General features: G+C 51.7%; 1 pseudogene across 1 annotated transcript in view; it reads left to right on the forward strand.

Moving 5' to 3' along the window:
* The window catches only part of LOC144174733 (laminin subunit gamma-1-like), a 111,314-nt pseudogene that overhangs the window by 33,374 nt on the left and 52,756 nt on the right, over window positions 1-25,184 (forward strand). The window contains exons 4-5 of the transcript XR_013323519.1: window positions 4,253-4,383; window positions 6,706-6,878. The product of XR_013323519.1 is annotated as a laminin subunit gamma-1-like (transcript). The remainder of the gene's footprint in view (window positions 1-4,252; window positions 4,384-6,705; window positions 6,879-25,184) is intronic.

A 25,184-nucleotide genomic window follows, 5' to 3' on the forward strand; every position in this document is an offset into this window, starting at 1 on the left:
GTTCGTCGTTGGGCAGCACATGAAAGGAGATCTCTTCACTGGCGGGGATGTCGCCATAGGCGTGCGCACAGGGGGGGCAGGTGGGGCGGCCGACCCCCTAATCATCTGAAGGGGGGCGTCAAATTTGCCCCATACCTTGCCGATGTCACACATGAAAGTAAAAATTTCTGCTCAGAGATATTTTGTATGTGTTGCAATTCCATCGCACTGAAATAAAAATTCTATGACCATCCCTCTTTGCACTGCGTTCGCAACACTAGGCCTTCAGTGGGAAGAGGTCGGGAGTTGCTGTAAGAAGTGGGGGGGCGCAGCGGTAAGACTTTGCCCCCCCTAATCGAGAACTCTGCGCACGCCTATGGATGTCGCACTCCCTAGACGATTTGCCCGTACTACATGGGCATTGCAAAACGCAGCAACGAAATTTCATTGTAAAGTACTCGAACAAACTGAAGCTTTTAGTGGTTTAAACTGGAAACGAGCTCGTAACGACAGCAGCAAGCCAACACAATTCCGAAACTGCGACGACTGTCACTATCTCGTCGCTGCTTGCTGTTCCTTACTCCCCTCGTTTCTATTTTTACCTTTGCTGGTTGGCGATATGACGGCCAACCTTCTGTGAAGGGATTACGATACCAAGCAAGGTCGCGGCTGTGCGTGCTGGGACGGTTCGTTGGCCCCGAAGAGCCTCGAACCCGAAAATTCGTCTGCGCGACGGTGGCGACGGCGAAATGTCGAGGTCGGCTGGCGGTAGTTTCGTACGCATTGGCGTACACGCTCGCGTGTTTATTCGGAACTTCAACCGTTTACTTCACCATTCTTAGTGTCATAAAAGGAATGTGCAGTATTTAACGGGCATATAGCTCACTATGCAAACTGGTAAGCCCTGCCTAACTTGTGTTTGATTTTGCCGGCCTCCGCCAATCGCAGAGCATTCTCGTGTGACATCATAGGTTCTGTTGCGGGAAATGAGCTGGTGGGTCGCATGGTCATTCCCTTTTTTCCTAATTATGTAGCTTATTTGAGCGAAATTTGTGTTAAAAGTGGTGTCAGTATGGTTCTAACGAGGCAATCTTTCGAATTAACCAAACTTGTGTTTTCTCTTCATGGCTCCTTTAAGTTAGCCTTGTAGAATTCTAGGTCCACGATGCTCTCAAAAGGGTACATTGCTTTTTCCATTCTCACACACAGTGCATTTCCACGCACTGTCACACACTTATAATCGAAGCTGAAATCTCCCGTTTCTTGCCTTGGAATGGCGCGCTTCCATTTCTCTCGCAGCTCCCCGTCGCTCGGTCAACAGAACAAGGAAACATTTTCTGTGGTATCGTTGTACAAGGAACGACACCCCGGGACGGAACACATGTTAGGCATCGTCGTTGCACTACTTAAGTCGCATCAAAAGAGCGCGAGATGCAAGTTACATTTTTTTCCCCGCACAAAACAAACACAACTCGCCGCGGCTCCGCCGTTCGAGCCAGCGCAACGCCACCCGATGAGTGGCCTCAGTGAGAGGGTGGCGCCACCGCGCGGCGGGCAAACGCAGCATATGAAGCTCTCCCATTGAGTTACGGAGCAGTTTCTTGACCAGTAAAGCATTGAAGGACTCTGGTATGGCTCATGAACAGGCTGAAAAGTTGCTTCTGGCTGCAAAAAAGCAACAATATTGCCGCAGAAGATTAGTCTGATTTGTTTTGTTATCATAACATTGAGGCTTCAGAAAGACTTGTTTGTCAGGAATTATTTAGAAGCTTCGTGCAAGATGAACAAGAAAGCGATGTCATCTCTTTTCGTTCATTTCGGCTTCGAGACACAAAAAAACAAGCCATGTGGCTAACCAAGCCAAGTAGGCGAGGAACGTCGCTAGCTGCAATGGCGGCGGCCACGACGGCCCGCGACCATTCCTCCATGCCCGCGACTTCAGCTTCAGATTTCCTTCTAGTACATATTAGTATGAAACTCTATGCCTCAAGTGAGGTATTTTCTGTGCCGATGTGCAGTCATGGATAAATGAAATGCGAACGCGCAAGTATGAGTGCGAACACACACAGAGAGCGCAATTTATTTCTATGCAAGTCAAATTTTCGCATCACTCCAAAGCAGCAGCAAAGTTTGTAAACGTGAATTTCCGTACATATCACAACCGCATCGTTGTGGGATCTCCTCGAGCCAACTTATTCGATTTTGCGTGTTCCGGTTCATATTTTCGTGTTCGCTTTTCATTTGCCTATGACTGTACGGTACAAATGTGGTATTCATTTTGCATACCTATGCCCGAGTATGTATCTATTGTACTCTTATGCAGTAGTGCAAATGCATATAAAATGTTTCTTAAGTAATCCCCAAATGTGATTACGTTGTTCGAGGTAGCTTACTCAGCCTAACCCCGCCCCCCCTCCCACTCCGTCATTTTAGGTCTCGGGGTGTTGATGGACGAGGCCGCTCACCTTGTCGCCACCGATTAACGGCTACCGATAATTCTTTCTTGTGTCGTAAGCGATGCGTCTTACGCGGCTTTGGCATCTGCTCTCACCACGACGATCAGCCATTTTGCGGTGCTCCGAAAAAAAAAAAAAAAACACCACCGTTGAAAGCCGAAACTTTCAAGTTTTTCCTTTAAAAAATTTCGAATCTGCAAACAAATTTCGTATCGAAATTTGTTTTCTCCTTTTTTCCTTTTTTTCGTTGGGAACTATACGAACAAAATTTTTCTAGAGCATTAAACGAGAAGTGGACACTGGGGAAAAACCTTCCTCTGGAGGACCTGCAATTAAAATCATTTTTAGTGAACGATCCCTGAGCAGCGCGCTGGGTTATACGCAAAATAATGTCAGTTTAATTCAAAATTTTCCGCCATTAAAAGGTCACAGAACTGTTACAGAGCAGGTACTAACGCAAAAGTCTGCATTCTAAGACGAGGAGCACTAAGGAGGAACCGAGCCACTAACACGCGAAACATAAGGGAAATACGATAACTTCGGGTAACGTGGTCCGAAACTAGTTGTATAAAGCCCACGAATTGAAAATTTTCTACCCTACTCTAATGGCACTTGGTTTGGTGTCAACACCGCTTCTCCAGAATTCTCACCTTCACTGTGGCCTGGAGCCTTGCTTTGGCAGCAATTCGTTTCGCTAACGTTAGCGAAGCATGTACTGGATAATGTGTAGGTTCTGAGGCTGTTTGGTAATACAGTCAAACGCGCAAAGATAAAAGGGTGCAGTGAAGTCCCTCCTGCATATAATCAGCTCATGTAGTGTACGCGTTACTTTTGTACTGGGGTGCTTCACTATAGTGGAGCTCCATTAAAACGCTACAGGTAAACCAGTATCTACTCATTCCAGAGGCAGCAACGACAAGATTTTGACGCACGCGAAGCACATTTGAATGACATCAACCTGAAAAAGACTCCAGCAGGTAGCCGTGGCGTGCTTGCACGGTAGCATGGGGCTGTCATCTCTCTGTGGGCGCACATTGCAAACTCCAGTGGTAGGACTACACTGTCATTAAGTACAGCTTCTTTGGTGACTCTAGTCCTCTAGTAGAGACCGGTGTTAAAGGGGCCCTAAATAGGCTGCCAAATGTTACGATTTCGCGTGCGCAGTCACTGGAGTACTATCCAAGGAACGTCATCCCGCAAAAATTGTTTAAATGCGTTAAGTATTAGCCGAGTTATCGCTCATTAAAAGGGGCCACCCATAAGGCCTGGGGCTCTCCTCCTCTAGTAGCTCCTCCGAAGCACTGTGGAAGCCGCGACGTCATCGACCCGGCGCAAGACCACCGAGGGAAACAGGGCAATCCATCACCCTCCTTGATGTACGTGCAGTCATTGGCTGCGCCAAGCCCTGCGCGCGCTTTTTTTTTTTTAGCACTCGACGCGCATGCTCCGCCCACCAGATTCCGGTTGCACGGTGAGCGCTGTCGCTGTGGTTCGCGTTCGCGGCGCCGCACTGGGCAGTGTCTCGTGCGTCATAGAGGCGCGTCAGAGCCGGAAAGAACTGCGTCAGAGCGCGCAAGTGTGGCGGCAAGGTATGGTTGGTGAGCCAGGGGAGGAAGTGAAATCTTTTTTTCGTGTTTGTGCGGCCCCTGCTCTACGCAGAGGTGTAATATTTGGTACACGTTGTCGTGAAGGGGTACTCTAGCGATTGCGCGATTGAAATGGCGACATTCGGAAGCCTATTTAGGGCCCCTTTAAGACTGAACCCGCCAGCGTCGTCCCCGCTGGCCGTGTTGCGAGCGTTTCTTTGCCCGGCGCAGGAGTGGGTGACGGCGACGGCCATCCGGATCGTGCTGACTCGCCTGAACACGTTCGGCGACGAGATCTTCGGAGACAAGCAGGTGCTGCGCTCCTACTACTACGCTATCGCCGATCTCGCTGTCGGCGGAAGGTAAGAGACTCCGAGCGCCTTCGTCTCCTTTGCACTGCACTCGCGTAACTCTGCACAGTTGGAGATGAGGACCACCATGCTCGGCAAATGATAACGGGCAGCCAGTTGGAGTCAGAAGGGAAGGAAAATAGAAAGATAGAGAACGTGTGAGGGGTTCTGTCCTTTCCGTCATTAGTAGTTTTAGGGAGGGGGGTATGATTGCATTAAGGACCAAAGATATACAGAGTGAAGTACCAATGCGAGAAAGAGGGAGGGGGGGGAAACTCCAGAGAATTACGGTAGCTTGTTGCAATGTCATCCATATTCATTGGCTACGTATTCCCTCTTTAAACCCCCGTTGTGTTCGATCGCTTCTCGAAAGTTACTTCGAGGACCCTAACATTTATTTGTAGCGGCCCGTTGTACTACCTTCTGGAAATCCGTTGCGGATCCTGTTGGTGGCACGCTGGGTTACGCCACGGAGACCCGTTGCTACGTCCGTAACGCTGCGTGTAGCTGATGCAAGCTTACTTTTTTACGCGTTAAGGGCCGGGTGCACAGCTGTCGTAGGCTTTGAGAACTTCAGGGCCAGTCGACAAAATATCTGCCCAGATTACAAAGCCAAATATAAAACTAAAAAAAGTCTGGCCACCTCCGCAAGCATGGCCTTACTGCAAGCATAGAGTTTCTTAGTAAGTATACTAGAGAGGAAACTGCACTTGAGAAACCATGTCGTCGAAGGGGGCCATGGGAAGACCCCCCTTTTTGGCTTGGACTTGGCATGACAATTGGATTCGTAAGCGTTTTTTGGGATTTGCTTTCTTCACTATGCATTAACGCATCTACGAGCTACGAGGAAGCCGAAATCTTCCCTGTTCTGTGGTAGCCGTATTCGGTGAAACAGCAGGCAGTGCGTGATAGTGTCTGACGTTGGTCATGCCCCATTCGAAGGACGTATGACTGAGCGGGCAATATATATACCGCCGCGAAACTTGTAGCTGACGGGGGAAAAAAAAGAAACAAAACCTACTTCGACGAAGACAAGATACGACTGATACGGGCGCCTGTATCTGTCCTATCTTCTCTTCGTCCGCGACTTTTTGACGGCACGTTTTCTTTTTTTTTTTCAAGTATGAACCAACTCGCTCAGTAGACAAGATTCGTTAAACTAGCTGAAGGTCGGTGCACCGGTTCAAGTAATGGTAAAATTAAAATAAGAGTCTCTAGCGGGTTGCCCCCAAAATATTAACATTGTTGTTAATACCAGCTTGGCCTGCCGAATAGTAGGCACAACCGCGCCTGCAAAAATGCGCTTTACTTCCTTTTTTCCTTAGCTTTAAAACAGCCTGTTTTATTTTCTACTTATATAGTAACACACCATTCTTTGCGTTTTTTTGTGGCACTGTGTTCGAATACACGGCCACTAAAGCGTTTTAATACAAGCCAATGATGAAACTAAGGCGAGCGCATGATCTAATGGCGGTAATTCATGACTACACAGTTGGCCTTGATGTGAGCCGCATAGACCCTAGCGCCAGATTCCTCTCTAGTGTATACTGTAAGAAACTCTATGACTGCAAGAAATCATCAGTAGGATTTTCAAGAACGAGTAGGCACCTTCGGAGACGCATGCGCTGTGATTCTGGCGACGAACACACCTGACCCGCCTCGGCTAAATAAAAGTATCCCCTGAGATAAAATGGTTGACAGTTGTCGCTGGGAAAGAAAGAGCACTTTGAGCCATAATAGCCATCGTGACGCTTCCCAATCCCGGTAAAATTTGCCTACAGTACGCTTTAGCTTCAGCAAAAAAAAAAACCCGCTTGTATTGTTTTAGAACCGTATAGCGCAGAAGGCGAAAGACAATGAAAGTACGAGTGGACATCCACAAAGTGTGTGTGTCTACTCGTCCTTTCTTTGTTCCTGGTCTTCTGCGCTACGGTTTGAGAGTTGTGAACCAACAAGCCCAAATTGCTACACCACGTCAGCTTGCATTATGCCGTCAGTGCAAAACTTCGTGGCTATGGTTTGCTATGGGCAGTTGCTACATTTCTTGCTTCCTGTTACTCCCTCCACGCTACTTTCCCAAAAATCACAGTGATTAGGCCAGATTTGTAGCGAGACCTTTCGGGCTTCAATTTCTGGAGAATCACACCCGCTACGATGGTTTCCCTTTCGGACGGGGTACGATGAGGGCTGCCCGAAGATGTGAGCACCCGTTTCGCGTAACGCCGGCGCAGACTACGCCCATGTCCTCGGAATAGCTCCCCGGTGCAGTTGCGAGTGTCGCGGCCTCTTGCAAGGCGATCGGAGCTGCGCGTTGCATGGAGTGCTGGACTGCAGGTGCCAGTGCAACGGCCACGCCTCGGCCTGCGACCCGGGTCCCGGAGGCGACCGGCAGCTGCTGTGCCGCTGCGAACACAACACGGCCGGGGACAACTGCGAGCGCTGCATGGACCTGTACAACGACCAGGCCTGGGGCAGGGCCACCTCCTCCTCCGCCCACGAGTGCCAGCGTGAGTGCCGCATGCGCGCACCGCTCGACTGCGGGCTGCTTTATGAGTTTAAACTTCCTCTTTCGCTGCGAAAGAGGAAGCCAAGACAAAGGGCCGCTAGGCCTGACGAGTTCCCTGGTCCCTCGGATTCCAGTGCAGTAACGCGTGGTATGAGCTCACGGCTAGGTGAAATGGGCCTTGTTAAAGCGCCCAAATGATCGCTCGAATTCATCCAGGCTGGCGTCGTTGGCCCGTTGCAACGCCAGTTAGTTTGTGGTAGTGCAGAAAGCAGAGACGGGAAGCTGCCGACTGCCGGAAGCGGGGTTCGGTTGTGGAGGAGGGAACACGCCTAAATACGTTGGGTCTGAATAGCTATTCAGGCGGAAACAGCGAAATAAACAAGGGACAAAGCGCAAGTAACGTGACATTCCGTTCTCTTGTAGGTACACGCCCGGCACTGATGGCGCGCCTTAACCGCGCTTAACCGACCTAAAAAGTACCAAACAACCTTTGTTTACGTAAACAACGCGTATACGTCACCTCAAGGAACATTTTACGATAAAAAGAGCTAAGAAATCGCGGAACACGGCAGAAAGAAAAATAACACTTAATAGATTGGCTGGGGCCCGAACCGCGCCAGCTAGCGCCAGAACCAGAGACTATACCATTAGGCCATGATGAGCTCTTTTTCCTGTATTACTTCTGCACAAGCACAACGCAAGTCATGGGTAAATTAAAAACCGCCTGCCAAACATTGGCTGACGGAAGGACTTGAAATGAACATTGAATGAACGCAACTCTTCCACTATAGGTCATAAAGAGCGAACAATGAGTTTATTTTAGCGGTTGCGCAGGGGAGTAGGGAGAGTGTTCAAAGTGAACCAACAGATGGCGCCACATTTAACAGGAAACACCGGGCTCGTACCTACAAGGGAACCGAATCCCGCGGAAGTATCGCACCTCTTACCTTCCGCGTGTCCCTCCTGGTGTTCTCTGTTCTCTTCATGCATCTGTACTAATTCGCCCGAATGTCAGCTTTGCGGCCGAGCGGGCAGCCCCTAGGCGTGCTGCGACAGCGCGGAGTTCGGCAAATCTGTTTTGGCTCTGAAAGCGCCACCTATTCGGAAGCCGATGATATGGTGCGTACAGAAAGGGGGAAAAAACGGGGTATCATTTCGGCTGGCGTACCCGCAAATTTTCCCGCCATTTTTTCGCGGGGCTACCATGGTTGCCAGACCAGGGCTGCCCTCTGTTGATTAGCTCGCACCATCCTAAAGGCCGCGGATATGTCAGCCCGCTCTGGGTATACAAACCCCTGCGCGCTCGCGCCGCGGGCTCGGGCTGGAGCCCGGGTTTTTTAAAAACGATAGTCTTTCTTGGGCTACTTAAACCCAGAAATTTTGGTCTGTCTGTATTTTTTTCGCTTCGTCTCCACGGTTGGTACTACAAACGTATGGGGCCCGTAAAGGCAGTCCGTAAAAGGGAGGGCAGTCCTGGTCTGGCAACCATGGGTACGAAGCGAAAAAAAAAACCCGGGCTCGAGCCCGAGCCCGCGGCGCGAGCACGCAGGGGTGTGTATACCAAGAGCGGGCTGACATATCCGCGGCCTTTAGGATGATGCGAGCTAATCAACAGAGGGCAGTCCTGGTCTGGCAACCATGGTAGCCCCGCGAAAAAATGGCGGGAAAATTTGCGGGTACGCCAGCCGAACTGCTACCGCAGCTTTCAGCTAGCAGATTTTTTAAGGCAATCGATAAAACAACTGCCGCTGGGGCTGTCACTGCAAAATACGCTGCTGAATAGCGGCGAGATGCGCTGGCGTTGTCATCGTATTACGCGCTCGGACCCCAATATGCCCGATATAGTTAGAACGACAGCATATTTTCGGCCCAATTTCGGGGACGCTCATCTCTGACCCTAAGACCGACGCGGGATTTCTGTGGAGTGGAGAAGCTTTATTTATTAGCTGGCTCCGATTGCCTAACATATAATATGTGCCTTGACACCGGAAACTAAAACGTAATTTAACGGAGTTTTTGTTTTCTGTTTTTGTTTTGTTAAAATTATTGCGTTTTCTTTATAGTGACCGACGCCGGGAGACGCGTATGAGCACTCGCAAAAGTGGGATGCATCTAAATTTCGCCCTTTAATATTAACCAATGATTTTGTGCAACAGAAATATTACACCTTGAGAGTGTGTGTAATATAGAGTATACGTGTGTATGTCTGCATGTACATATATGCGTGCGTCTGCGCGCGTGCGCCCGCATGCACGCACGCACACACACACACATACACGCACCTTCCACATGCCATTGGCAGCTACTTCGAAAAGGTAATGAGACGAGCACTCTTTTTCTCTCTTTTTTGCACTTTCTTGGTGTTTTTTCCTCTTCTCTTATTTCACCCGATCTTAAATTAAGACGCCTGAACGCTTCACCCGTAGGTCATTCCATTCAGCACGAACGATTATAGCGGTAAGAACACGGCAAGGTTGCAGATGCATTCCCCTCCTCTCCGAAAGACGCCGGTCAGTACCTGCACAGACACGAAAGCGGTAACACATGTGGCACGGACTGAGAGAGCGCCGTCGTCGTCGTCCACCTTTTCCTGCGTCGTTCTGCGACGGGCGACGGCCGCACCGCGATTCCTTCGATTACCTCTTTCAGCTGGGCGACGCGCGCTCCGTTGGCTGCGAGCGAAGTCCCCGCAAGAGCCGATGAAGGAACTTTAACTACGGGTACCTCGCGCACTGCTCCACCGGGAGAAATAACGAGCGTCGTTCTCGCGCACACCTAAGCGCCGGGCTCGGCGGCACTGCCGAAAGCGGCCGCCGAGCGTGGTCGCGGAGGAGGGGGCCGGCCCCCGCCGCGCGCGTGTAGGCTTGCCGCGTGGGCAGACCGGACCGCTTCACCTCCGGCCGCTCCGGACCGCTTCACCTCCGGCCGCTCGCGCGTCGCCGACGGTGAGGCACGAATGAAACGCGCCCAGTGCCGGGCCCCGATGTAGCAGTCGCGTCGGATTTGCTCCGCTGTGCAAGTCGCCCCGCTCCGCCGAGATGGTCGCCCCCGCCAGCGCGTCTCTGCTGCTGTATCTCCTCTGCCTGCACCTGCTGTGCCTCGTGGCGGCCTCCGGCACGCAGTGGCAGCACCGGGGACAGCAGCGCATTCGGGCCGACACCCAGAGCCGTACGAACGCGAGCGGCCCGGTGGGTAGGCGCGTGCCAGCTACGTTCCTGCAGCCTTCCAAGCCGTAGTGATCCGTACCTCCTACGCCCATAGGCGATCAAGTTAGTTTCGGGTGCTGACGACTCACTCGTTTGTATTTTGTAAGTCAGGGTCTGTTTCATTCCTACGTAGCTACTAAATATTGGTTACACGGTGGAATTGGTGTTGTTATGACTAAAAAATGGCGCCCTAAATTAAGAATGAAACGGTAAGGTCGCAGAAATTGATTTTTTTACTAACGCAGCCGCGGAAATGAGTGCACTGAGGTCAGCTGCGAGAAAAATGGCCCAGCTGGGCTGTCGATACAGCAAAACTGCATTGTTCAGATGTGCTAACTCCACATACTTCAATCTACGCTGAAAAAAAAAAAAAGAGAGAGCGAGAAAAAGACCGAGAGCTCACATGAATTCGCGCGCATCGTAAGCGTTGGCGTCCAAGCTTCCGCCGCACATGCGCCTTTCGGAGATACCTCGGTGCGCCCACATTGAGGGAACTTCTAGTTGAACAGCAGCGAACGTTGCCGAAGTTTGCAATACCCCTTGAACAGTTCAAGGAGCGTCGCTTTTAAGACCAGCTAGGGGTTAACAAGCGCGGTACCCGTGAACGCCAAACGCGCGGGGGACGTCGGGGCGCCAGTGGAGCCCGGTGATGGAGTCGTTCTCTGCATTTATTGCTTGTCTTGACCGCTCGCGTTCTCTTCAAGGGCGAGTTATCCGTACATTTGGGTCGACTAACGGACGCCACCAGCTGGAGCGAACGTCACTTCCTTAAACGGGCCTCGTCCGCCGCGCTGGTTGAACACCTGTGCGTGCCACGGAAGCTGGAGGAGTGAGAGAGAGATAAACTTTATTTTGAAACCTGTGTCCAAAGGACTGCTCGGATTCTTGGTTAGATTACAGGGACTATAGTTATGGCTATAGTCCTGGAGTATTTTTGATGTGGTTCACAAGCGTGGTGCAATAGAGCTCTTCAAGCTCCTTAGGCGGTGTGACCCATGCCTCCCAGCAGGTAGGGCGCTTTGTGGCAGGAATTGGTTGCAGGGAAGACCTCAGGGTGCTTTGTATGTTTGCATGTCCAGAGGGTGTGTTCATTGTTGGGGTATTGGTCACAGCGCGCGCGCGCTTATTTGCAGTTAAGTTGGAAAAGCTCAACAGCGTGAACAAAGGGAGGAAACGAGCGCATGCGCTTCCCGAAAGTGGGACGAGCACTTCCGCAGCCCCCTTTGCTAATGCCTCTAACAAGTGGTCTCCGGTGCATGCAGTTGGCCCCAAGACGCTTCCGCCTGGTCTAAATTACCGTGGTCATCTGCGTGCAATGTGGCGATCGAAGCACACTGCGCAATAGGTTTTGTTGCACTCCGTGGGGAGGAGCTAGAGTGACTGTACGCGATTTCGCAACTAGCTTGTCTCCTCTCTCGGCGTGAGATTTTTATTTGTATAATGCCACTGTCCGTCAATCCACAAGCTAAGGGAAATAGATATCTTAGACTGAGGCTTGTAATACTTGACCAGAGGTCATGTATGTGCAACAGCCATGCCGACCGGGAAGCACTTTTCGCACAGATGTTTCTTCAAGTGTTCCTAAGCCTTTCTAGGGTGGTTACTAGAAGAATGAGTGAGGGCGCCTTTTTCGTTCTTCCTTTCTTTCTTTCTTTCTTTCTTTCTTTACTCGCGACCGGCCTTTGCCTCTTCCCAATGTAATTGGACGCGTCTGCGTACCTTATTGGGACATCAGTAATGCCATGGGCGTGTGAAGCGTCTCTCACTCGGCGGTGATCGTTGTGCGGAACACCGGTGCGTGTGCAAGTGCGCGGCTGTTCGACATGGTCTGACCATCGCACCTGCCAACGCACCTCCAAACGCACGCCCATGTTCCGATTGCGAACACTGCCCGCCCATGTCATAGCCAAGAGCTTGCGCAATAATATGATAGCACTCTCATGGCGTCTCCCCACCCACACGGCCTACGAAATTCCCCCGGGCTTGGGGCACTTCTAGGCGATCCCGTGGTCAACGCACTCTATATCGACCAATGCATGTAAAGCGAATTCGGCGAACGACAGTGACGATCGTACAGTTTGACTCAAGAGTGAGATCTGCGCTGTGGCACCACGAGTCAGATTGTATGATCGTCTCGGCGATTCGGCGAACTACATGTTCGCTTTACATGCATTGGTCGATATAGAGTGCGTTGACCACGGGATCGCCTAGAAGTGCCCTAAGCCCGAGGGGAAACAGGACCGTTACGTCAGGCACCATTACGGACTATTTTGGGGAATCTGGACCACTCCCCTCCTCCAGATGACTTGGAGAAGTGGCGTTGTGTCGTGCCCGCATGCGCCCGTAGCGCGCGCCTTAATAAAGGCCCAACCACATGCACGCGTAAAACCGGCGTACTCGCGCAACGACGTAAACCGGCGTAAGCGCGTAAGGAACCGGCGTACTCCGGCGTACGCCGAATGCATTGGTACGCGCTTGTTACGCCCAAGTCAGAGCGCACCAGATATCGACGCAAACTTTCGGGCGTACGGTGTTGACGTACACCTCTGGCGGTGATGTTATCGGCAGTCAGGTCGCATAACAAGACAGTGAATTGATAAATAAGCTAACTTCACGATTTATTATGCGATAAAACGAAGTAATTTGTAAAATACGGTGACCAAACAACCGGACAAAACACGCGAAGCAACGAGCAACTATGGGAGCAAGGCAGTTTTACGCCAAATGTAGCGAAAGGGATTCGTTGGTTTTGTGCCTGCCAAGTATGCATACTAATCCTTAACGTTTTTTAATGTCCCGAGAACTATTTTAGTTGTTTCTGTATTAAATATACGTATATTTGTGAGAATAGGCATTATTTGCTTTATTTGAGTTAAAATGTAGTTGAACTGGTCGCCACAAAGCTGAGTCCGAAGTAGTCGAGCCACACTGCGCGGCGCATTGGTTTACGCGCGCGTTGCGGCGATATGTGGTTAAGGCCCAACCACATGCAGCGTATTTTCGGCGTCGCGCGAGCGTCAGCGTCGTTCGGCGTCAACGTGCGCGCCCGCAGGAGAGGGCGAGTAACCGAATGGGACCGGCGAAATCACGCGCCGGCGTGCGCGCTCGACGCTGCGTCTGTGTGTGTTGCCAGACTTGCTTGCCTAGCTCTGTGCCAACATAAACAAGTTGTGCAGAGTTTTTTGTAATTAGGCTTTAAAGTAAACGTTTATTTTTGTTTATAAATGCACTGAAGTGACTTTAACGTTGCTAAACCGCATCCAACTGCGTTGTTTAAATGCTGAAGAAAAACTGCCGGCTGCATCAAGCCGACGAAAGCCTTTCGTTCGAGCAACAGTGTGCCGCCATATTCGCCACGGGCGCCACGGCTGCTGCCACTTCGTCCCACAACGCCTGTTTGCGGTGTTTGTTTTTGTTGTCTCCATGTTTAGCCTGCCATAGAGCGGGGCGGGCAGCGACTGCACTTATTAGTGCCTCAGCGTTGATTTTCGGCATGTCGGCCGCCATTAAAACTGCGAGACGGACTGGCACAACCGGAAACTGGCACCAGCGCCGCTTCCGGCGCTCGCGCCGAGATCTGCCGAGCGTAGATATCGGCGTCGCCGGAGCGTCAGCCCGCGTCGCCATGCATTTTGGCGCGCGCGCTGACGCTCGTCGACGCCGAACGACGCTGACGCTGGCGCGACGCCGAAAATACGCTGCATGTGGTTGGGCCTTTACTCGCCCTCTCCGACGTCGTCGGCCGGCGTAAAGGCAGCGGCGTATGCCGCCGCAGGCGTACGTCGTTGCGCGAGTACGTCGATTTTACGCGTGCATGTGGTATGGTTTTGCGCGTGCCTCTGCGGTCGCGTCAACTTTGCAGGCCGAACCTTTCCTTCGGCCAATCGATGCGCGGCGTGCTTTCGCAATTGCGACGTGCGGACGAGTAGCGGCGCGGCTGCTGTTTGCGCGAGTAGGTTAGGCGAGCGCGCGACTTCACGGGGGCGGCCGGCCGGTCCATCCGTGGCATCGCCGCCTGTGGTGGGCGTCCACCGATAGCTGCAGGCACGGTGGATGACGAGCTCGCGGTGGCGGCGAAGGAAGCCGTTGATTCAGCCGCTGGGTGTGGAAACAGCGAAACCAAGGCTGAAGACCACGCGGCTCTGGGAGCTGGAGACAAAGCGGGGGCGCATTTACGATTTCGCGTTTTTCGCCGGTCGGTTCCTGGGTTTCGTTTGAACAGCTTCGATCATTGCGCAAATGTTTGCGAGAGCCTTAGTAATAGTATTTTTAGAGCGTATACACGTGTTAGCTTTTTAAAGCGAAACTTTATGTGTCTAGGTGAAAGGAAAGTCCGGCGGTTCTGTGTGCGCAGAAAACACCCCCAGTGCAAACCGATCGGCATGCGTGGAAAAAAAAGAATGTTTTGTTAAACGACGGGTGGAAGAAATGCTGTGCCCGAGGACGCGGGTTCGATTACCGCCAGCGGTAGCCGTTTTCCTGATGGAAGAAACACCCCCCTCGCGAGGGGCACGATCAAATGCAGAGCATTTCCGGGGGCGCACGGCGTTAAGTAGTTTGCGTTAAGTTAATGTTGTTGCACTTGTGGCAACTGCTGACGAGAGAGCGCGGCGATGAGTGCGTTCCAGCCTCGCCGACAGCCGCCTTTATCGCGCCACGCGCGCGCGATGCTGACGTCACGATCACGCCACAGATGTTGTTGATGATGATGATGATTATGATTATGATGATGATGATGAGTGGCTTTCCCTTTAAATCGGGGCGTCGGTTGTCAGCAACCGACTTGCCTGTTTTATTACGTTTACTTGCCCTACTCCCAGCTAACCTATAGATTTGCTTACTCCCTCCCATCTCTCCCTCTTTTCTGTTTTAAACTCATCGCCCCCACCCCCCTTTTTTCTCCCCTCGCTGTTCTAAATTCTCGTCCGCATGATTAATTACTCCGCCTGCGTACCCATCCCTTCCCTACTTTTCCTCCACCACCACTCCAGTCGCCTCTTCGTCACCTCTATGGCCTTGAAGTTGTGGTCTCTCTACCTCGCAATATGCATAACGCTAGCTTTGCACAAGGCAGGCATTCATGCACACCGCGAGGAACCACCGTGGGTTCGAGCTAGTTGAGCACGCTCACGATACTGAAACGCCGTCGCGCCAAATCAACACCGCCTCTGTTGGGCAGGTGGAGAAAGGGGCGACAAAGGAATATGCCCAGGGTACGGAGGGAAGACGTTTATTTTATACTAACATTCTAGCCACATATCTTACAGTCGCAATTACACAATTTACAGCACAGGTACGTACTTCCCGTTAAGTGAAAGGGGCGATGGGGCGCCACGCGCAAGTGCGCACGTTTCGTCGGCGCAGAGCCAGTGGGCTCTTCTGTCAGGGCAAATTCCGGGGTGCACGCACGTTGTGCGCGCGCGCATCGCCGTGCTGGCCAGATCGGCTCGCAGCAGCGAGGGAGACGGGGCCCATTCGCTCACAGGCGCGTACTGCACGGCGTGATCGTCGAGTGGTAGGTACGGCCTTACTATATGCGAGCGTAGGGGCAACAGGAGCAGCCTTAGGCACGGGCCGCAGCCGGAAGGGCTGGTGGGCTTTCGCCGGCGCCACAGAGTGGCAGCCGGCTGGTAAAGAAAGCGTCACATACCTTCGGCCAACGCCTTCGGCGTCCTGGAAGCGTCTCCCCGAACGGACCCCCGCGCAGGGCGCGCGTTCGCGTCCAAGCGAGAGTCGGGTTCGGGCCTCGTTCAAACGGACCAATGAGGTGAGGTTAGCTCCGCTACCAGGGCGGAGCGCCCGCTGCGTGACAGTGTTTTATCGCCGCAACGGTCTCTGCAGGCTTCACCTCACGCAAGAGTTTGAGAGACGGCTCGGCTCTACGCAGTGGCGCCAAGACGAGCCGGAATTTTGGAGGAGAGAGGGGAAGAGCGCCGCGTAATGACACAAACCCAGTGATCGCGCAATGGCTAGGGCGTCAGGATCCCCACACTCCCCTCTCCTTAAATGCCCTCGCCGGTCTGAGAAGAGTTGACCGGCCATCGCCCAGGCATGCAGAAGACGGCGAAGAGTAGAAAAGTATGCATGCACAGGGCAGTCTCAGTCCCCAGCCCATACAAAATATTTACAAACTACACTACCAACACTACCCCCCTCCAGCACGAATGATACACACAGGAAACTACACGCGACACTGAGATACATAATCGGTTCCACATGCATACACAAAATGAAGCTATTGAAATATACAATTACAATGAACGTGACACTATGATAATAACAATAATGGTAATAATAGTATATACATGCAGGGCGATACTATGCTACATAGGATTACAAGAAAAAAGAAACACGCACTACGACAATAAAGAATTAGGGCAAAAGAGAAGACACAGGCATGCTACAAACTACTCTGAGCTACGGAAATATTTCTACAAATTCAGGAGACGCGGTTCCGCGGGGCTTGTGCAAAGTTCTGCGGTTGGGAGCACGAAAGTTTTTTAGGGGAAACGTCCGTTGGGGTCAATCATGAAAGGAAGATGGTGGGCACCAGTACCGAAACGACCTCACCGTAGCGTCGAGACAGCAGCTCCGTGAAGGGGGGGGTACCAGCCAGGAGGAAATGCGGCTTGAGCAGCCAGCCGGCAGGTATGATGACCGCGATGGCGCCGCTCAGGTGTAGACCTCGCGTGGCACCCGATGGGTGCCCCGCCAAAGAGCGATGACCCGTCGCTGGTGGTGGCTGCCGCCCAGCGCGAGCGAGGCAGCTGCCGGACGACAGCCGTGGTGCCGATGACGCATGGTGCGGTTCCGATATGGCACCACATTGTACACATCTGGAGAGGGCACCTCTTCCGCAGCTCGCAACCGGCCGCCAGTCCCGCTCTCGTCGGTGCCGGGCAGCCCGGCTGCATTCGCCAGCCTTACATGCCGTTGAACCCCCATAGTCAGCGTAACTGTTACGGGCTCGGTCAAGTTCCAGAAACGGGCACCTGCGGACCCTCCACCACACCGACGAGACACCACGTGACGGCGGCCCGCACCGGACGAAGCCGAAGCCACTCGCGGAATGCACCGTTGGGTTCGCTGAAGCCGGCAGAGGCACACACCACACGCACTCACGAATACCCGCACAACATGCGTGTCACAGTGTTCGTGCCACCGGGGCCAAGTTCCTTCGCCACAACGCGGTGAGCCCCACTCGTAGCATACGCCCGGCCCGCGTTTTCCAGGAAAACACAACCTCCCGTTGGCATTGAGTATATGGTCCCCCAAAGTCTGGCCTGCTCTCCCAACCGCACACAGTTCACGCAACGGCCTCCAGTACGCGCTGCTCGCCCCGAACACCGGGGCCGTGGACGGCCGAAATCCGACACCTTCAAAACAAGCCCATAACTCTCGACCCTGGCTGCGCGCGAAAGCCAATGACAGTCTTCGAAGGGCACTCCCGCGACCGACCTAGCCGCCGCTTTTCGGCATTCGCTCTTTCTTCAAGACTGCGCCCGAGTAAAAAACAGATGAGAAGTAAACTAGCCCTGCTCACTGCCAAACTGGATAAAAAAAAGAAAAGAAACGTACACAGCACTTCGTCCCGCATGCGAAGACTAAGGGGGTTCCTGTACCAAATAAATAAAGTTAAAGCACTGGAAAAAGAAAACACTACATCGTGCACCGACAACACACACACACATAAAAAAGAAAACAACCCTAACGCCTTCAACGAGGCTAACACACGAACCGTACCGAACCCAGAAACTAAGCCAACAAAATGAGTTCATGCTACATCACGCGGTACAACGCTCAAAATACTAAGCGGAACACTTCCTCACCTTGTGCATTAAAAACCAGTGCTCTAAACAATAACAAAACAAATTAGGACAAGATACATTATGTGCAGTCATCAACGCCCAAATGGGGACACACTAATACAGACAGTGCCACGTAACATGCACACTCTTACAAACCGAGTAAAAAGAGAAAACATGCGCTTACAGCTTTGCTGGAGGGGAGAGACAACTGACCACACAGATTGGGCTGGGGCGGCCGCGCTGACTGAGACTGAGAGAAGCGAAGTCAGCACGGGGGCGAAAGCGCCTGCCGTTTAGTGTGCTATGATCACTGAGGCGACCTCTTCGTGACGTTATATTGATGAGCCGGGCGAGAGAAGCCTGGATTAACGTGGGTGCCGTGTCATTACCGCGCAGAGCCACTGTGCTCAAGCGCCAAATAGTCAGCCCGTGACACCATATAAGTAAAACTCTGCTTGCTTCTCGGCAAAGGTCCCTTCAAGTCGCAAGCAACTACCTGCCATGGACGCACACTGTCAAATGGCTTCACAATTCCAGGCGGCTTCCCACCGTGCGCCCTCGCCGTTTGACAGACATGGCAAGACCGGCAACAGCGAAAATGTCTTGCCTCGTCCCGGGCCTGGTCACGGAGCGACTCAGTTTACCAAAACTTTGGAGCCGCCTAAATGCCCGGCGAATGGTTCGTCATGAGCTTAGCGCAGCAGTGCGCAACTCAAACTTAGGGGGTTACCACACTGAATGGTTCAATTGCCTCATCATCGGCGGCTACGTAGTTAAGCACGAGTCCTTCACCGTCCAGCAGAAATGAGTCCCCCGGGGCGTCGGCGACACACGCTGACTTCAGCCCCCCCTCCCGCGCCTGCTACAAGACAAGTAGCATCTCGGCGCACGCCCGCAGCAGGACAAGCTACGTCTCGGCGTCTAAAAAAAAAATCAAACTAAAAAAAAATGTCTCCCAGAGATCGTCGCACATCCGTCGACAAAAACGGGTCATTCTGCTGGCCGGCTACTAGCTCTTTTCGGCTCAATACAACCGCCTTACAACGGGCATCGCTTCCCCCTCCTGATTTTACAGCCGAGGCCCGTCCGCTTTCCGGCGGCATGGAGTTCGCGAAAAGCGCCTGCCCCTCTCTGCGGGGTGTCCGCGCGCTCTTTCTCAACTCTGGGCCCTCTTCCTCTACTGAACGGCTGTCGATTTTGCCTCTTTTACTGGCACACGCTTTTGCGCCGCCGGCTAAAGTCACACTTGGACAATGAATCTCGATATATTACGAAGCACGAGATAGCGCGTCAACTACCACGTTCGTGCTCTACTCTCAGGGGACGGCAACAAGCATATATCTCGCGTGCACTACTCCGAGTGGCGGCTGTGGCCTTTCTCCCGGAATACGTATACCGCCGCTCCAGTGGGGCGCGGTTGAACCGTCGCACTGCCCCGTGGGGCTGCGTTAACGAGGGGTGCACGCACACTCGCGTACGGAGGGGCAGTCGCCTCGTCCCCGTAGCAGCTACCGCTAGCGGATAAGCGTTAAGACTGATTCCGGTTGCGTACTCAGCTTAATTAGCGGCCAAAGGCTAATGAGCCAATGGCCCCACGTTGGGCGCCAGTTTGTGGTCTCTCTACCTCGCAATATGCATAACGCTAGCTTTGCACAAGGCAGGCATTCATGCACACCGCGAGGAACCACCGTGGGTTCGAGCTAGTTGAGCACGCTCACGATACTGAAACGCCGTCGCGCCAAATCAACACCGCCTCTGTTGGGCAGGTGGAGAAAGGGGCGACAAAGGAATATGCCCAGGGTACGGAGGGAAGACGTTTATTTTATACTAACATTCTAGCCACATATCTTACAGTCCCAATTACACAATTTACAGCACAGGTACGTACTTCCCGTTAAGTGAAAGGGGCGATGGGGCGCCACGCGCAAGTGCGCACGTTTCGTCGGCGCAGAGCCAGTGGGCTCTTCTGTCAGGGCAAATTCCGGGGTGCACGCACGTTGTGCGCGCGCGCATCGCCGTGCTGGCCAGATCGGCTCGCAGCAGCGAGGGAGACGGGGCCCATTCGCTCACAGGCGCGTACTGCACGGCGTGATCGTCGAGTGGTAGGTACGGCCTTACTATAGCGAGCGTAGGGGCAACAGGAGCAGCCTTAGGCACGGGCCGCAGCCGGAAGGGCTGGTGGGCTTTCGCCGGCGCCACAGAGTGGCAGCCGGCTGGTAAAGAAAGCGTCACATACCTTCGGCCAACGCCTTCGGCGTCCTGGAAGCGTCTCCCCGAACGGACCCCCGCGCAGGGCGCGCGTTCGCGTCCAAGCGAGAGTCGGGTTCGGGCCTCGTTCAAACGGACCAATGAGGTGAGGTTAGCTCCGCTACCAGGGCGGAGCGCCCGCTGCGTGACAGTGTTTTATCGCCGCAACGGTCTCTGCAGGCTTCACCTCACGCAAGAGTTTGAGAGACGGCTCGGCTCTACGCAGTGGCGCCAAGACGAGCCGGAATTTTGGAGGAGAGAGGGGAAGAGCGCCGCGTAATGACACAAACCCAGTGATCGCGCAATGGCTAGGGCGTCAGGATCCCCACAAAGTTGAGGTTCCCCCTCGCCCCAAATCCCAAAGCCTCCGCCAGCGTCGTTTCCCCCTCACCCCGCGGTGGCCGTATCTCTGTGCAGCTCCTGACAATATGGTCTATAGTTTCCCGATCACTGCCGCAGCATGCACACGTTTCATCCTGCTGCCTGTAGCTACCCGTGTATGCCCGGGTTCTCAGGCACCCTGCCCGTGCCTCGAAGAGCAACGCACTGCCTCTCGTATTGCCATAGAATCCCTCCTTCTTAATTTCCCGTTTCTCTGCCCTATAAGTCTCCAGGGTTTTTTTCGCTTCCATTCTATGTGCCCACTTCATCGTCTCTGCTGCCTTTACCTGCTTTTTAACTGTTGTGTAAACCCCGCTTTCCCCTACCGACTTTCCGTACCGCTTGGTCAGCTGTCTGGTCCTCCGTCTCCACCGCGTGTCCACGCTCCTCAAATACAGGTACTTAAACACCATCGCGGCCCATTTTTCGTCCTCCATGTCACGAAGTCGCTCCTCAAACTTTATCTTGCTCTGCGCCTCCCTCACCTCGAAAGACGACCAGCCCATATCCCCTTGTACCGCTTCATTTGTAGTTTTACTGTGGGCCCCTAGGGCCAATCTGCCTACCACCTCTGATTTACTTCCAGGCCCGCTTGGGTCTCTGGCTTCATGCACAGAACCGAATTAGCGAAAGTTAATCCTGGTACCATGACCCCTTTCCAGACTCCCCTTACCACCCCGTATTTGCTGTATCCCCAGAGGGCTCTATGCTTCATTATAGCCGCGTTCCGCCTCATGCGCCTGCGTGTAATCTTCGCTGTTGTTCAGCCATACTCCTAAATATTTATACTCTTTCACCAATGGTATTTCTACTTGCTGCACTGACACTGTTTTGTGCTCCTCGCCGTCATTAAAGACCATGATCCCAGATTTTTCTCTGCTAAAGGATAGCCCTAGGTGCGTCGCTTCTTCACCGCATATATCCATCAAGCCCTGCATACTTATCCGGTTGTCCGCCATCAACAATATGTCGTCTGCATACATTAGTCCCGCCCATACAAAAATTTTGTACGGTCGGCTATAGAAAATCCTTTTTATGGTCGTCTTTAGCTATTTGGCCCAATAATCTTTAGACTTTTCTATGGCTGTCTTTAGCGATTCGTATCGCCATTCCTATGGGTGTCTTTAGCTTCTTCTATAACCGGTTCTACGGCTGTCTTTAGCTATTCTTATCGGCATTCCTATGGGTGTCTTTAGGTTCTTCTATAGCCGGTTATATGGTTGTCTTTAGATATTCGTATCGACATTCCTATGGGTGTCTTTAGCGTCTTCTATAGCCGGTTCTGTGGTTGTCTTTAGATATTCGTATTGACATTCCTATGGGTGTCTTTAGATTCTTCAATAGCCGGTTCTATGGTTGTCTTTAGCTCTTCTTTTGATATCAATATGGCTATAGAAGAATCTAAAGACACCCATAGGAATGTCGATAGGAATGGCTAAAGACAGCCATAGAAATGTCTAAAGATAATTGGGCCAAATAGCTAAAGACAACCATAAGAAGGTTTTTCAATAGCCGACCATACAATATTTTTGCATGAGCTGCAGCCAGAAGGGAATCACCACTACTTGAAACACAGCGACAGCAGCAGCCGCTGAGAAATTATTAGCACGCTGCCACGCCGGCATAGAGCTGTGCAGATCTCTAGAACTTGTCCTGTGGCACTTAGGTGCATTCTGTAATATATGCTCCGTGAACACTTCAACGATATAGGGGGAGTGCGAGGTTGCGATTGCAAACACTTCGCCAGTTTTCATTCACAAAAGGCTTAAACACAGGCATTCGAGGAAAGCAAAATCAAGGGGTTTATTCATTCCATTAATCACATAAATGGCTACTATCTACGCTACTTCACCACCAGTAAACAGTTGTTCACATACGCCGATCGAAAAACACAGCACACGCATTCCAACACCCTGGCTCACGCTTAAGTGACTCGCTCGACAGCCACACTACGCGGCACATTCCCCGCGAACGTCCGCCGAGACACAAATATCTACAGGGTACAGGTGCTGGGTAGTCCACAGAAGAGAAAGCACTCAGAAGTCGTTCATTACACTCAGTACTCAACGCACACAGCTGCAAGTTCGGTGGCTAAAACTGAAATGCACTCTCAATAAAACAATGAAGATGGTCGCACACAATGCAATGATAAAAAAACGTTTTTCCAAGTTCACTTAATTAGTCCCTTGTAAGTTTTCTCAGTTCGCGAAAAAATTATTTTTGTCACATCACCGCGGCCAAATCTTCACTTCTGTCTACGTTGCAGTGCCCATGGGGTGCAGGGTAGTTAAGAAAAGTATTCGTCAACACCAAAAAAAGTCCTGCATTTTTCGCACTATAGAGTCTCTTCAGTTCGTAAGATCACTCACCCTAGAGTTTTGCGTATGATGAAATTCCTGTCACAGTATCGCAGGTATCCATTTTCGCATGACTTGAAGTTGATGTTGAATTAATCGTAACACTGTCACCGTAAACACCGAAATTCACGACACCAAAAAGCGACACATTTGCTTGGCGTCACACCATCTACACGAGCACATTGCCGTCGAGTCGAAATTCCCAGCACCAGGCAACACGTGCCATGCCCGCGCACATGCCCTTCTTTCGATCTTTTTCTAACTTGTTCGCTGGTAATTATTTTTTTTTTGTAAATACAAGATCGCTTAACGTTTTGTTTTCTTCATCCGAAAAAAGTTGTATCTGTTCTAAGTACTCAGGGAACATTGTCTGTCACTAGCATTGCTACGCGCAGGAATACTAACACAGCGCGGGCCGCACGGCCGTGTCCTTCGGTACCCATCGCCAAAACCAGTATGCCAAACAAACAAAAGAAAATAAAGCAGGAAGCAGGGGTGTCCCCTCTACCCTTTCAACGCTTCCCAGAATTTCTTCACCGCGCCTCCTTCGGTCCGGCGTGGGTCGCTCTCCCCCTTTCTCAATGACTAATCTGAAAGTGGGGTCCCCAGGAGAAAGAATGCGGTTGTTCGCAGCTTCCACCATATTTCTGAGAGAGCGTACCGTGGGCCGCGAAAGTTATTTCCAATCTGTGAGGGCCGTTTTCAGAGAAGCCCGCTTTTTCACTTGACCGCGGCAGCGAAGGGCCACACAAGAATAATTCTACGAAATTATACGTCTTTCGGTCAACGTTCATTTGCAAGCTTTGCGGACGCGCAGTATCCAAAGTTGCAACCTGAATTTGAGCGTTAATCAGTAGCTTCTTTTAATTGTACTTTTCCCGTATTGTTGGTATAATAAGTACCTAACCTTATTGAACAAATACGTTCATATAACCGGCCTATCAAACTTGTCATCGTTATTCAATCTGTGTTGTAGATGTAGCTAGGTAAATCATGAGTATATGAATTTCGCGTCATAAGTCATATTGAAACCAGCAGAATAGGATTTAATGGTTGCTCGAATTATACCTTTATAGGCTAACGCTTTTCGATTAGCGGCTGGAAACTTGGAGCCTTATGTTACTATCTAGTTAGCTAAAGAAGCCTTTATGGATGCAGGCTTGTAAGTTCTGCGCCAAACGCTTTCTTAATGCCGGCAAAATGTTGCTTAATTATCACACATCTAAAGGTTTACAGTTATATACTGTACTGTACCCAGCCGCAGAAGCTTTTATGGCTGCCTCACTTTAGCTTTAAAGCAAATTCTCTCCAATAGCTGGCAGAAGACATCAATATGGTTCCAAGTTTGTAGACTTAGAGCTAAACAACGCCCCATAGCCAGCCAAATGAGCTTTTATGGCTTTCTCTCTATAGCTTTAGGACGAACTGTTTTCTATAGCTGGCAAAAGACAGCTGAATGGTTTGAAATCTGTAGACTTAGAGCGAAACAACGGCCTACAGCCAGCCGAATGAGCTTTTATGGCTTTCTCTCTATAGCTTTAGGACGAACTCTTTTCAATAGCTGGCAAAAGACAGCTGAATGGTTTTGAGTCTGTAGACTTCAAGCTAAAAAATGGTCTATAGCCAGCCAAAAGAGCTTTGCCGCGGCTGGTCTATAGAACTAAAGCCATACATATTTCTTTAGCTAGCTACAGTTACCTGAATAGCTGTGACTCTATAGACTAAACGCACTAGGATGTTCTATAATCGTCTAAAGAGAAATGTATGGTTTACAGTCTTTAGTGCAGGATCTATAAAAACTTCAATAGCTGGCTATAGCCTAATTTATGCCTTTTTATGGGTGACCGTAGAGACCCATAGGCGGCCATAGCTCACCATACGTTTTTCAATAGACGCTCATAAGGCATTTTTGTATGGGCGGAACCCGTTGTTCCACCACCTGCCCGTTTTTCATGTAGGATAAGTCGAACCCCATCGTGCTGACTTCTAGCTTCCTTTCTAACCCCGTCATGTAGATCATGAACAGCAGCCGAGAGAGAGGACATCCTTGTTTCAAACCCTTGTAGGTGTTGTGGGGATCCTGGCGCCCCGGCCATTGCGCGATCGCTGGGTTTGTGTCATTACGCGGCGCTCTTCCCCTCTCTCCTCCAAAATTCCGGCTCGTCTTGGCGCCACTGCGTAGAGCCGAGCCGTCTCTCAAACTCTTGCGTGAGGTGAAGCCTGCAGAGACCGTTGCGGCGATAAAACACTGTCACGCAGCGGGCGCTCCGCCCTGGTAGCGGAGCTAACCTCACCTTATTGGTCCGTT

This window comes from Haemaphysalis longicornis, unplaced genomic scaffold (assembly GCF_048455015.1).
Source record: "Haemaphysalis longicornis isolate Haplotype H1 unplaced genomic scaffold, Haemaphysalis longicornis Haplotype H1 scaffold_1, whole genome shotgun sequence".
NCBI lineage: Eukaryota > Metazoa > Arthropoda > Arachnida > Ixodida > Ixodidae > Haemaphysalis > Haemaphysalis longicornis.